Source organism: Drosophila biarmipes, unplaced genomic scaffold, assembly GCF_025231255.1.
Source record: "Drosophila biarmipes strain raj3 unplaced genomic scaffold, RU_DBia_V1.1 ptg000066l, whole genome shotgun sequence".
Taxonomy (NCBI): domain Eukaryota; kingdom Metazoa; phylum Arthropoda; class Insecta; order Diptera; family Drosophilidae; genus Drosophila; species Drosophila biarmipes.
This window is the reverse complement of record NW_026114559.1, coordinates 12501-27500: the sequence shown is the minus strand read 5'-3', so window position 1 is coordinate 27500 and position 15000 is coordinate 12501. Positions and strand designations below refer to the sequence as shown.

Genomic DNA, 15000 nt, shown 5'->3' with positions numbered 1-15000 from the left:
AATAAAATATGAATTGCCAAAATGTATATGATCTAATATAGATCAAATGAAATTTCGAACAAGCAAATCGAAATAATGCAAATATTAAAATTATATATTGTATTTAATACATATGAGAGAAATAATAAGCAGCCAAAACAAACAAATAAAAATTCGAACAAGCAAATCGAATTATTAAAATAATAATATTAAATTATTATTGTATATAAACACAATTAAAATACTGTGTGTATATGGACCATAATATACACGCGTTGCGATATGTATTGTTCATCTCAGTTATGCGCATACATTGGATAATGCAACAACCTAAAATGTACAATGTTGTACCTGGTTTTATACAGGTTAATGTTTTATATAAATTTCAATTTATATCGCTAAAAAAGTATTAATATATATATATATATATATTTATTTACAATAAATGCAATTTAAAAAGAAATACTTTGATATATATTGGTTATATAAAACTAAGACATTTCGCAGCATTCGTTTTAGGTATAAAAATAAATTTATTGAAGGAATTGATATATGCCAGTAAAATGGTGTATTTTTAATTTCTTTCAATAAAAACATATTTGACAAAATTAAGAAACCAATTTATAAAACTCTAAGCGGTGGATCACTCGGCTCATGGGTCGATGAAGAACGCAGCAAACTGTGCGTCATCGTGTGAACTGCAGGACACATGAACATCGACATTTTGAACGCATATCGCAGTCCATGCTGTTATGTACTTTAATTAATTTTATAGTGCTGCTTGGACTACATATGGTTGAGGGTTGTAAGACTATGCTAATTAAGTTGCTTATACAAATTTTATAATGAAATTTTATAAGCATATGGTATATTATTGGATAATAATAATTTAATTATTTTATTCATAATATTAAAAAATATATGAAAAACATTATCTCACATTAGTAAATAATTTGAATGTGAAAAACGAAGAGAAATATTTTCTTTTTCAATCAAATGATACTGAGAAATGTCTAGCATAAAAATTTATCTAGAATTGTCTCTTATTAATGATTAGAAAATAGAAAACCGTTGACAATATTATTGTTCTTCGTTGATTCGTTAAATCAAACAAATGCCATTTATATACAGATATTATTAATATAACGAATTTAATAAAATGTTTTATCATTATATATAAAGAATTAATTGCATATAAAAGTTATACACAACCTCAACTCATATGGGACTACCCCCTGAATTTAAGCATATTAATTAGGGGAGGAAAAGAAACTAACAAGGATTTTCTTAGTAGCGGCGAGCGAAAAGAAATCAGTTCAGCACTAAGTCACTTTGTCTATATGGCAAATGTGAGATGCAGTGTATGGAGCGTCAATATTCTAGTATGAGAAATTAACGATTTAAGTCCTTCTTAAATGAGGCCATTTACCCATAGAGGGTGCCAGGCCCGTATAACGTTAATGATTACTAGATGATGTTTCCAAAGAGTCGTGTTGCTTGATAGTGCAGCACTAAGTGGGTGGTAAACTCCATCTAAAACTAAATATAACCATGAGACCGATAGTAAACAAGTACCGTGAGGGAAAGTTGAAAAGAACTCTGAATAGAGAGTTAAACAGTACGTGAAACTGCTTAGAGGTTAAGCCCGATGAACCTGAATATCCGTTATGGAAAATTCATCATTAGAATTGTAATATTTAAACAATATTATGATAATAGTGTGCATTTTTTCCATATAAGGACATTGTAATCTATTAGCATACCAAATTTATCATAAAATATAACTTATAGTTTATTCAAATTAATTTGCTTGCATTTTAACACAGAATAAATGTTATTAATTTGATAAAGTGCTGATAGATTTATATGAATACAGTGCGTTAATTTTTCGGAATTATATAATGGCATAATTATCATTGATTTTTGTGTTTATTATATGCACTTGTAGGATTAACAATGCGAAAGATTCAGGATACCTTCGGGACCCGTCTTGAAACACGGACCAAGGAGTCTAACATATGTGCAAGTTATTGGGATATAAACCTAATAGCGTAATTAACTTGACTAATAATGGGATTAGTTTTTTAACTATTTATAGCTAATTAACACAATCCCGGGGCGTTCTATATAGTTATGTATAATGATATTTATATTATTTATGCCTCTAACTGGAACGTACCTTGAGCATATATGCTGTGACCCGAAAGATGGTGAACTATACTTGATCAGGTTGAAGTCAGGGGAAACCCTGATGGAAGACCGAAACAGTTCTGACGTGCAAATCGATTGTCAGAATTGAGTATAGGGGCGAAAGACCAATCGAACCATCTAGTAGCTGGTTCCTTCCGAAGTTTCCCTCAGGATAGCTGGTGCATTTTAATATTATATAAAATAATCTTATCTGGTAAAGCGAATGATTAGAGGCCTTAGGGTCGAAACGATCTTAACCTATTCTCAAACTTTAAATGGGTAAGAACCTTAACTTTCTTGATATGAAGTTCAAGGTTATGATATAATGTGCCCAGTGGGCCACTTTTGGTAAGCAGAACTGGCGCTGTGGGATGAACCAAACGTAATGTTACGGTGCCCAAATTAACAACTCATGCAGATACCATGAAAGGCGTTGGTTGCTTAAAACAGCAGGACGGTGATCATGGAAGTCGAAATCCGCTAAGGAGTGTGTAACAACTCACCTGCCGAAGCAACTAGCCCTTAAAATGGATGGCGCTTAAGTTGTATACCTATACATTACCGCTAAAGTAGATGATTTATATTACTTGTAATATAAATTTTGAAACTTTAGTGAGTAGGAAGGTACAATGGTATGCGTAGAAGTGTTTGGCGTAAGCCTGCATGGAGCTGCCATTGGTACAGATCTTGGTGGTAGTAGCAAATAATCGAATGAGACCTTGGAGGACTGAAGTGGAGAAGGGTTTCGTGTGAACAGTGGTTGATCACGAGTTAGTCGGTCCTAAGTTCAAGGCGAAAGCCGAAAATTTTCAAGTAAAATACAAATGCCAAACAAATATATATATTATATAAAATCTAGCTAAATTAATATACTTGAATAATTTTGAACGAAAGGGAATACGGTTCCAATTCCGTAACCTGTTGAGTATCCGTTTGTTATTAAATATGGGCCTCGTGCTCATCCTGGCAACAGGAACGACCATAAAGAAGCCGTCGAGAGATATCGGAAGAGTTTTCTTTTCTGTTTTATAGCCGTACTACCATGGAAGTCTTTCGCAGAGAGATATGGTAGATGGGCTAGAAGAGCATGACATATACTGTTGTGTCGATATTTTCTCCTCGGACCTTGAAAATTTATGGTGGGGACACGCAAACTTCTCAACAGGCCGTACCAATATCCGCAGCTGGTCTCCAAGGTGAAGAGTCTCTAGTCGATAGAATAATGTAGGTAAGGGAAGTCGGCAAATTAGATCCGTAACTTCGGGATAAGGATTGGCTCTGAAGATTGAGATAGTCGGGCTTGATTGGGAAACAATAACATGGTTTATGTGCTCGTTCTGGGTAAATAGAGTTTCTAGCATTTATGTTAGTTACTTGTTCCCCGGATAGTTTAGTTACGTAGCCAATTGTGGAACTTTCTTGCTAAAATTTTTAAGAATACTAATTGGGTTAAACCAATTAGTTCTTATTAATTATAACGATTATCAATTAACAATCAATTCAGAACTGGCACGGACTTGGGGAATCCGACTGTCTAATTAAAACAAAGCATTGTGATGGCCCTAGCGGGTGTTGACACAATGTGATTTCTGCCCAGTGCTCTGAATGTCAAAGTGAAGAAATTCAAGTAAGCGCGGGTCAACGGCGGGAGTAACTATGACTCTCTTAAGGTAGCCAAATGCCTCGTCATCTAATTAGTGACGCGCATGAATGGATTAACGAGATTCCTACTGTCCCTATCTACTCCAGTCGGTGTTAGATTGCTCGTGCGAACAGACGTGTTTTCCGTACGCTCCGCGAGTGTAGCCAATATTGACTGATAGAGACCAGATACGAAGCTAGAAACAGCACGAAAATTCGTGTTTTGTGCCTGCGAACCCAGTGCGCGTGTTTTCCCTGTGTAAAAGTGGTGAAACCGGGTGAAATTGGGTTTTTCCCATTGGAAATTTTCCATTGCGCCACGTGTGTCACGAGAGAGGCGCTCTCTTGAGAGAGGCGTTAGGCTTATTTAGGTACATTTGTCGAGTGTCGGTACGCTAGAGAAAACCAGGTCTGCCGCCAGTGCGGACACAACGACCACGTCGCGGCGAAGTGCAAAAATGCGGTGGACTGCCGTAACTGCCGCCATAAAGGGCTACCCTCGGGGCACTATATGCTCTCGGGTGGATGCCCGATATATAGCGCTGTGCTAGCCAGGGTGCAAGCTAGACATTAACATGTTCAGCTTCATCCAAGCGAATTGTGGTCGAGGCCGTTGCGCTGTCATCGAGCTTGCAAAGCGGATGAGAGATGCTGGCCACCTGTTCGCACTCATTCAGGAGCCCTATGTGGACGCAGGCAAGCGTCTCACTGGACTCCCTGGAGGCATGAGAATCTTCGCTGACAAAAGGAAGAAAGCTGCCATCATCGTGGACGACCCGTCTGCCATCTGCATGCCCATCGAGACATTGACGACGGATTATGGAGTGTGCGTGAGTGTCACAGGAAAATACGGCACCATTTTTCTGTCCTCCGTATACTGCCAGTACTCAGCTGCCCTGCAGCCCTACACTGACTACCTGGATACGGTTCTGCTGCTAGCCAGCAGGACACCGACAATCCTCGGACTTGATGCGAATGCGGTTTCCCCGATGTGGTTCAGCAAAACTCCAGCTAACTCTGGAGACCGTCTGAATCGCGAACGGGGACAGCACATGGACGAGTGGATCATCGCAAGCGGTGTCTGTGTGCTTAATACGGCCAGCCAGGTGTTCACGTTCGATAATCACCGCTCCAGAAGTGATATCGACGTGACCTTCACCAACGAAGCAGCGCGTGTGTGGGCAATATACGAATGGAGAGTTGACTTCTGGGAGCTGAGTGACCACAACATCATCACTGTTGAGGTTACTCCAGATCCAAGCAGTACTGTTGAGAGCCTAGCTCCGGTACCGCAATGGAGGCTCTCCAATGCAAGTTGGCGAAGATTCAGAGTAGAACTAAGGGATGTAGCTGAATGTCTCGAGGAACTGGAGGAATCGCCGTTGGATGATCATGTGTCAGCCCTTCGCTCCATCGTACACGAAGTGTGCGACAGGGTAATAGGGCGCAGGATACCTGCAGCAAGGGGAAACGTAATATGGTGGAATCCTGAACTGAGTACCAAGCGCCAAGAGGTCAGGAGACTGAGGCGCAGGCTGCAGGCAGCTCGTCGGAGTGGCACCGGCGATGTTGAGCGACTTGCCGCTGGATTAAGGCTTGCCTCAGGCCAGTATAAGAAGCTTATCCTGATGACAAAGGAACAAAACTGGCGGGACTTCGTGGGACGGCACAAGGATGATCCATGGGGGCACGCCTACCGAATATGCCGAGGCCGGAAAAAGACAACCGATCTTGGATGTCTTAGGTCGAACGGCGCGCTACTTACGACATGGCACGACTGCGCAGATATACTCCTCCGCAACTTCTTCCCTGTTGCGGAATCCACAGTGCGTGAGGGTATAACTCCTGCTGCTCCACCGACCCTCGAAGCCTTCGAGGTGGCAACCAGCGTCGCGAAGCTGAGAAGCCGGCGATCGCCGGGAATGGACGGCATCACGGGTGGGATCGTCAAGGAGGTATGGCGTGCTATCCCTCAGCACCTGACGAAGTTGTACTCTCGATGCCTCTCGGAAGGATATTTTCCTGCCGAGTGGAAACACCCGAGAGTGATACCGCTGGTAAAGGGGCCAGATAAGGACAGGAGCGATCCTGCCTCTTATCGTGGCATATGCCTTTTGCCAGTGTTCGGAAAGGTGCTGGAAGGGATCATGGTGAATCGACTGAAGGATGTGCTACCGGATGGCTGCAGATGGCAATTTGGATTTCGGCCTGGACGCTGCGTTGAGGATGCGTGGATGCACGCTAAAAACACCGTTTCCACCAGCCGCGAGAGGAGGGTGCTGGGAATCTTTGTTGATTTCAAGGGTGCCTTCGACAATGTTGAGTGGAACGCGGTGCTGGATCGGCTTATCGACGTCGGCTGTCGAGAGATAGACTTGTGGAAAAGTTATTTCTCCGGTCGAAGTGCCAGTATCATCAGCAGTTACGAAGCGGCCACAGTGTCGGTTACACGGGGCTGCCCGCAAGGGTCCGTCAGTGGTCCATTTATTTGGAACCTACTGATGGATGTGCTGCTTCAGCGCCTGGAGCCACATTGTGCTCTGAGCGCGTTTGCAGATGACTTGCTACTTTTCGTCGATGGGAATTCCCGTGCCGATCTGGAGCGAAAGGGTGAGCAGTTGATGGACATCGTGGGAGCCTGGGGAGCTGAGGTTGGAGTGAGTGTGTCAACCAGCAAGACGGCAATCATGTTGCTGAAAGGGAATCTTTCAGACACTAGGAGACCGACGGTACGGTTTGCTGGAGCAAGCCTGCCATACGTCACCAAATGCCGGTACCTTGGCATCTTAGTCGGCGAGCGGATGAGCTTTCTCCCGCATATCTCTGCTCTCAGAGATCGGCTGGCTGGAGTTGCCGGAGGGCTAGCACGGGTGCTCCGAGTCGATTGGGGGCTCAGCTCCCGTGCTAAGAGGACGATATACAGCGGACTCATGGTCCCCTGTGCACTCTTCGGTGCCTCGGTCTGGTACAAGGCGGCGAGCAAGGGCAAGTCCTTAAGACTCCTCACCTCGTGCCAGAGGACCATCCTATTAGGATGCCTACCGGTATGCCGCACAGTGTCCACGGTGGCACTGCAGGTGCTTGCTGGTGCTCCTCCAATGGATTTAGATGCTCACAGGATGGCAGTGAAGTTTAAGCTCAGAAAGCACGTTCCCCTGGACGAGAGCGACTGGCTCTATGGACAGGACTTGTCTGTGTTGGACTGGAAATCCAAGATGGCTCTGCTAGACGAATGTCTGCTAAATGAGTGGCAACTCAGATGGGACCAAGCGGCTCACGGTTTTGTGACTCGCCAGTTTTTCCCAGAGGCAGCGTTCGTCTACAAGAGGAAGGACTTTGTCTTCACCTTAAGAGCCGGATTCTTGCTGACAGGACACGGGTCGTTCAACGCTTTCCTCCATGGTAGAACCCTCAGCACCACAACCGCATGCTCATGTGGAGAGGAGAGTGAGGACTGGCTTCACGTACTATGTGAGTGCCGCCTCTATAGCGATTTGCGTGACTTGGATGCCCTTGGCATTGTTCGAGTCCAAGAACGATGGAACGTCGCAGGAGTAGTCGAGACCCCAGAACGGATGCGTCTCCTAGGAGCTTTTGCTGATGCTGCCTTCTCGAGGCGTAGGATGGAAGCGACGAGGGATGAACCGCAGGCGCCGGGACAATAGTCCCAAAACCCCCTTGCCGTGTGGCAACGGCGAAGAATACTGCCACAGCTTGTCATTGCTTGTCGTAGGAGGCGACTAATATGACATGGTTGCCCCATCCGAGCTTGTCGGAGCTGAAGGGGTGAGGCCCACCGAGCCTGAAATTTCGGTGCCACGGGTTGAGTGGTTCTCCAAGGCTACTCATTGAGGTCGGCCCCCTAGTGGGAGTTTCGTGGTGGCTGTGGTTGACACCTATATCGCGGGTAGAGTCCCCGGGCTCGACGTGGATGTTGCGTTAATACAACTCGGGTGCTGCGACCCAAAGAACAGTAGAGATTTTAGATAGATCTCGCCCCTATGCAAGGGGGAGTGCTTGCCCGACAAGCAAGTACTTAAATTGCTACTGGGGTGGTTGCTATGTACATAGCTATAGCTTCTAGTCCAGGGCGTTGGTTTGGCGCTTAACCCAGACCCTTGCATTATATACTCCCTTGTGGGTATATTAGAATGCCGTGGCTGTAATCCCTTCAGTGCGGAACACGTCACGTTAAATAAGTTCGGAGGGATCCGAGACACACCTGTCCCTATCTACTATCTAGCGAAACCACAGCCAAGGGAACGGGCTTGGAATAATTAGCGGGGAAAGAAGACCCTTTTGAGCTTGACTCTAATCTGGCAGTGTAAGGAGACATAAGAGGTGTAGAATAAGTGGGAGATATTAGACCTCGGTTTGGTATCGCCAATGAAATACCACTACTCTTATTGTTTCCTTACTTACTTGATTAAATGGAACGTGTATCATTTCCTAGCCATTATACGGATATATTTATTATATCTTATGGTATTGGGTTTTGATGCAAGCTTCTTGATCAAAGTATCACGAGTTTGTTATATAATCGCAAACAAATTCTTTAATAAAACGGTGCATTTATGTATTTTTGATTTGAAAATTTGGTATAACTCCAATTACTCAGGTATGATCCAATTCAAGGACATTGCCAGGTAGGGAGTTTGACTGGGGCGGTACATCTCTCAAATAATAACGGAGGTGTCCCAAGGCCAGCTCAGTGCGGACAGAAACCACACATAGAGCAAAAGGGCAAATGCTGACTTGATCTCGGTGTTCAGTACACACAGGGACAGCAAAAGCTCGGCCTATCGATCCTTTTGGTTTAAAGAGTTTTTAACAAGAGGTGTCAGAAAAGTTACCATAGGGATAACTGGCTTGTGGCGGCCAAGCGTTCATAGCGACGTCGCTTTTTGATCCTTCGATGTCGGCTCTTCCTATCATTGTGAAGCAAAATTCACCAAGCGTTGGATTGTTCACCCATGCAAGGGAACGTGAGCTGGGTTTAGACCGTCGTGAGACAGGTTAGTTTTACCCTACTAATGACAAAACGTTGTTGCGACAGCATTCCTGCGTAGTACGAGAGGAACCGCAGGTACGGACCAATGGCACAATACTTGTTCGAGCGAACAGTGGTATGACGCTACGTCCGTTGGATTATGCCTGAACGCCTCTAAGGTCGTATCCGTGCTGGACTGCAATGATAAATAAGGGGCAATTTGCATTGTATGGCTTCTAAACCATTTAAAGTTTATAATTTACTTTTTAAACGACAATGGATGTGATGCCAATGTAATTTGTAACATAGTAAATTGGGAGGATCTTTGATCACCTGATGCCGCGCTAGTTACATATAAAAGCATTATTTAATACAATGACAAAGCCTAGAATCAATTGTAAACGACTTTTGTAACAGGCAAGGTGTTGTAAGTGGTTGAGCAGCTGCCATACTGCGATCCACTGAAGCTTATCCTTTGCTTGATGATTCGATAATAAAATTGCATAATTTATTTGTTGTGTTGAACTTCTTATATAAAGTTCAACCAACAATCTATTTGTATGCATTGATTGTTTGCTTGGCTTTGTGGCGAATTTTTAATCCTTTATATATTACATTCCTAAGGTCTAGATTTTCAAGTAAGAGACCAATTTGATTAACATATCAATATAAGTACAACTCGACCATCTAATAATAACAATATGAATCGTCATCTTATTAGTGACGCGAAGATTGGCAAACATATAATATAAAAATATTCCTAAGGTCTAGATTTTCAAGTAAGAGACCAATTTGATTAACATATCAATATAAGTACAACTCGACCATCTAATAATAACAATATGAATCGTCATCTTATTAGTGACGCGAAGATTGGCAAACATATAATATAAAAATATTCCTAAGGTCTAGATTTTCAAGTAAGAGACCAATTTGATTAACATATCAATATAAGTACAACTCGACCATCTAATAATAATATGAATCGTCATCTTATTAGTGACGCGAAGATTGGCAAACATATAATATAAAAATATTCCTAAGGTCTAGATTTTCAAGTAAGAGACCAATTTGATTAACATATCAATATAAGTACAACTCGACCATCTAATAATAACAATATGAATCGTCATCTTTTTAGTGACGCGAAGATTGGCAAACATATAATATAAAAATATTCCTAAGGTCTAGAATCTTAAGCAATAGACCAATTCAACTAAGAGTTGACATATAAAAATATGTTCCTTTTAATGTTAGCAAAATTTTATCGTCACATACTGTTAGTGACGCGAACGTTTTTTTCTCCATGTTTATATGAATGTTTATTCAAAGGTAGAAAGGCAGGATCGTTATTTTATAAGTGAAGCGATAAAAAAATATTATGCAATAGGACATCTATTTATAAATATTTTTAAGTCTTAGAAATTCAAGTAAAGAGATTCAAGAAATTCATTCAACTTAGAGCGCACATATAATTAAAACTATTCCTGAGGTTTAGAAACCAAATTAAATAAAGAGGACATATAAACGTATGTGGTATTTTGATGGTAGTAAAAATGTATCGCGATATTATTAGTGACGCGACCAATTTTTATACTCTTTGCTCCATGTGCAAATATATCTAGTGTTTAGATAGTCAATTAAAAATGACAATTTTAACTAAAAGACTTAAAAAAGTGTTTGTCAAACTTATAATTTTGTCAATACTATATAAAACGCCAATCATATCCTTATAAAAGTAAATACGGTATATGGTTATAAATACAAAACCATATATAAATAAAAAAATGAAATCGTATGTATATGGCTTATAGGTATAATACCTATAAGGCATAATAATGTATAATATTAGCAAATATACATATAAAAGTGCATAAATTGTATAGATATGGCATAAAGAAGGCATTTATGAGAATAGCTAGTAGAATTTGCCCATACACTACTAGCGAAATGAGATATTTATACCTAGTGAGGGCGGCACTAGTACTATAAATTGTGGCAAAATAAATCTTATGCAAATGCATAGGATTTTGTCAATACCGTACAAAAAACTAAGTAAAACGTATGGATATTGAAAAATAAATGGATTATATTCATAAAATACGAATATTTCTTGCATTCTCTTGTTATACGAGAGAATATCATACGGAGCGGGCAGCCCCTAGTATAGTAAGCAGTCGAATGGGAGACAGCGTGTCCAAAAACACCTATAGGGAGGTGGTCGTTGGCGGACCTCTCCTCGTATTGGTCAAACTTATGATTTTGTCAATACTATATAAAACGCCAATCATATCCATATAAAAGTGAATACAGTATATGGATATGAATAAAAAACCATACATAAATAAAAAAAAATATGTATAAAAAATTATACATATATTTATATTAAGCAATCGTATGGATGTGGCTTATAGGTATAATACCTATAAGGCATAATAATGTATAATATAGCAAATATACATATAAAAGTGCATGAATTGTATAGATATGGCATATAAGTGACATATTTATGAGAATAGCTAGTAGAATTTGCCCATACACTACTAGCGAAATGAGATATTTATACCTAGTGAGGGCGGCACTAGTACTATAAATTGTGGCAAAATAAATCTTATGCAAATGCATAGGATTTTGTCAATACCGTACAAAAAACTAAGTAAAACGTATGGATATTGAAAAATAAATGGATTATATTCATAAAATACGAATATTTCTTGCATTCTCTTGTTATATGAGAGAATATCATACGGAGCGGGTAGCCCCTAGTATAGTAAGCAGTCGAATGGGAGACAGCGTGTCCAAAAACACCTATAGGGAGGTGGTCGTTGGCGGACCTCTCCTCGTATTGGTCAAACTTATGATTTTGTCAATACTATATAAAACGCCAATCATATCCATATAAAAGTGAATACAGTATATGGATATGAATAAAAAACCATACATAAATAAAAAAAAATATGTATAAAAAATTATACATATATTTATATTAAGCAATCGTATGGATGTGGCTTATAGGTATAATACCTATAAGGCATAATAATGTATAATATAGCAAATATACATATAAAAGTGCATGAATTGTATAGATATGGCATATAAGTGACATATTTATGAGAATAGCTAGTAGAATTTGCCCATACACTACTAGCGAAATGAGATATTTATACCTAGTGAGGGCGGCACTAGTACTATAAATTGTGGCAAAATAAATCTTATGCAAATGCATAGGATTTTGTCAATACCGTACAAAAAACTAAGTAAAACGTATGGATATTGAAAAATAAATGGATTATATTCATAAAATACGAATATTTCTTGCATTCTCTTGTTATATGAGAGAATATCATACGGAGCGGGTAGCCCCTAGTATAGTAAGCAGTCGAATGGGAGACAGCGTGTCCAAAAACACCTATAGGGAGGTGGTCGTTGGCGGACCTCTCCTCGTATTGGTCAAACTTATGATTTTGTCAATACTATATAAAACGCCAATCATATCCATATAAAATTGAATACAGTATATGGATATGAATAAAAAACCATACAAAAATAAAAAAAAAATATGTATAAAAAATTATACATATATTTATATTAAGCAATCGTATGGATGTGGCTTATAGGTATAATACCTATAAGGCATAATAATGTATAATATAGCAAATATACATATAAAAGTGCATGAATTGTATAGATATGGCATATAAGTGACATATTTATGAGAATAGCTAGTAGAATTTCCCCATACACTACTAGCGAAATGAGATATTTATACCTAGTGAGGGCGGCACTAGTACTATAAATTGTGGCAAAATAAATCTTATGCAAATGCATAGGATTTTGTCAATACCGTACAAAAAACTAAGTAAAACGTATGGATATTGAAAAATAAATGGATTATATTCATAAAATACGAATATTTCTTGCATTCTCTTGTTATATGAGAGAATATCATACGGAGCGGGTAGCCCCTAGTATAGTAAGCAGTCGAATGGGAGACAGCGTGTCCAAAAACACCTATAGGGAGGTGGTCGTTGGCGGACCTCTCCTCGTATTGGTCAAACTTATGATTTTGTCAATACTATATAAAACGCCAATCATATCCATATAAAAGTGAATACAGTATATGGATATGAATAAAAAACCATACATAAATAAAAAAAAAATATGTATAAAAAATTATACATATATTTATATTAAGCAATCGTATGGATGTGGCTTATAGGTATAATACCTATAAGGCATAATAATGTATAATATAGCAAATATACATATAAAAGTGCATGAATTGTATAGATATGGCATATAAGTGACATATTTATGAGAATAGCTAGTAGAATTTGCCCATACACTACTAGCGAAATGAGATATTTATACCTAGTGAGGGCGGCACTAGTACTATAAATTGTGGCAAAATAAATCTTATGCAAATGCATAGGATTTTGTCAATACCATACATAAACCGTATGGATATTGAGAAGTTAATAGATTACATCTATAATATGAGAAGTATTTTAGTATTCTTATTAAATAAGAGAATACTATAAGGGTGAGTGGCAAAGAGAATTGAATATACCCGAATGGGAGACAGCGTGTCCAAAAACTACTATAGGTGGTGTGGCAAATATGAGGAAGGCAATATATCCATATAATGAAAATAAAAGTGCGTTTTCTTATTATATAAGAGAACACTATATGGGTGAGTGGCAAAGTAAATTGAATATACCCGAATGGGAGACAGCGTGTCCAAAAACTACTATAGGTGGTGTGGCAAATATGAGGAAGGCAATATATCCATATAATGAAAATAAAAGTGCGTTTTCTTATTATATAAGAGAACACTATATGGGTGAGTGGCAAAGTAAATTGAATATACCCGAATGGGAGACAGCGTGTCCAAAAACTACTATAGGTGGTGTGGCAAATATGAGGAAGGCAATATATCCATATAATGAATATAAAAGTGCGTTGTCTTATTATATTAGAGAACACTATATGGGTGAGTGGCAAAGTAAATTGAATATACCCGAATGGGAGACAGCGTGTCCAAAAACTACTATAGGATGGTCAATGGGCCGGCCGTCTGCTATTGACATATGTCAGTAGAGAAGATATTATCCGTCAAATTTGTTTCTTTATTCATTTATTTGAATACGAGACTTGGCTCCGCGGTTAATATTTTAAGCCCAAAGATAATAACGTTGAAACAAAGGCCAAGTTTCTATTGTACATAGAATAACAAATTGTTTCCGAATTTTATCGTTAATTTTAGGAGGTAGGCTAACATGATTTATATTATATGTGTATTATTAAATAATAATAGTACATAAAAGTCTACCAAAGAAATATAAAAATGTAATTATGAATACATTTTCAATATTAATATCAACTTATATTGTTGATAATAAAAAATAGCTATTAAGAGAGTTATTTAAGAAATTATATAATATATAATAAAGAGTATATATATAAATAATATATAAGTATATATTATTTAAGAAATAAATATAGTAGTAATAATTATATATATACACTCGGTTCTATTTTATATATTACCAGAGACTTATATGGATATATATAGATAAATTTTAAATTTATCGTCAAAATACAAATGATTAACTCAATATCTTATATTGGTTAAACAAAAATTGTACATGTGTGGATACAATATATTATGTATGTCGAACAAAAATGATATTTTAGAATGAAATGTGCATATATAAAGAAAATATATGAAAAATAAATATTGTGTTTATAAAGAATATGATTCTTTTTGACATCAATAAAAACTTGTTATTATTAGTGGCGAAACAAGTATAAATTGGAAAACAAACGTATACGAATGCTATATAAAAATGGCCGTATTCGATAGAAATAAAATCTATAACAACATATATATTGCTAATTTCTATTCAAAAAATATGAATGAAATATGAATAAAAACATTATTCTGGTTGATCCTGCCAGTAGTTATATGCTTGTCTCAAAGATTAAGCCATGCATGTCTAAGTACACACGAATTAAAAGTGAAACCGCAAAAGGCTCATTATATCAGTTATGGTTCCTTAGATCGTTAACAGTTACTTGGATAACTGTGGTAATTCTAGAGCTAATACATGCAATTAAAACATGAACCTTATGGAACATGTGCTTTTATTAGGCTAAAACCAAGCGATCGCAAGATCGTTATATTGGTTGAACTCTAG

General features: G+C 38.4%; 2 non-coding genes and 1 pseudogene across 2 annotated transcripts in view; all 3 read left to right on the top strand.

Annotated features, from left to right (window-relative positions):
- Positions 1-606: 606 nt before the first annotated feature.
- LOC127012387 (5.8S ribosomal RNA) lies at positions 607-785 on the top strand. The gene has a single exon (XR_007765883.1). It is a non-coding gene; the product is annotated as a 5.8S ribosomal RNA (ribosomal RNA).
- A 402-nt stretch (positions 786-1187) lies between these two features.
- LOC127012392 (large subunit ribosomal RNA) lies at positions 1188-9291 on the top strand (annotated as a pseudogene).
- Positions 9292-14741: 5450 nt separating this feature from the next.
- Positions 14742-15000, top strand: part of LOC127012379 (small subunit ribosomal RNA) — a 1995-nt gene continuing 1736 nt past the window's right edge. Inside the window, exon 1 of the ribosomal RNA XR_007765875.1 lies at positions 14742-15000. This exon is cut by the window's right edge and continues 1736 nt beyond it. This is a non-coding gene — a ribosomal RNA (small subunit ribosomal RNA).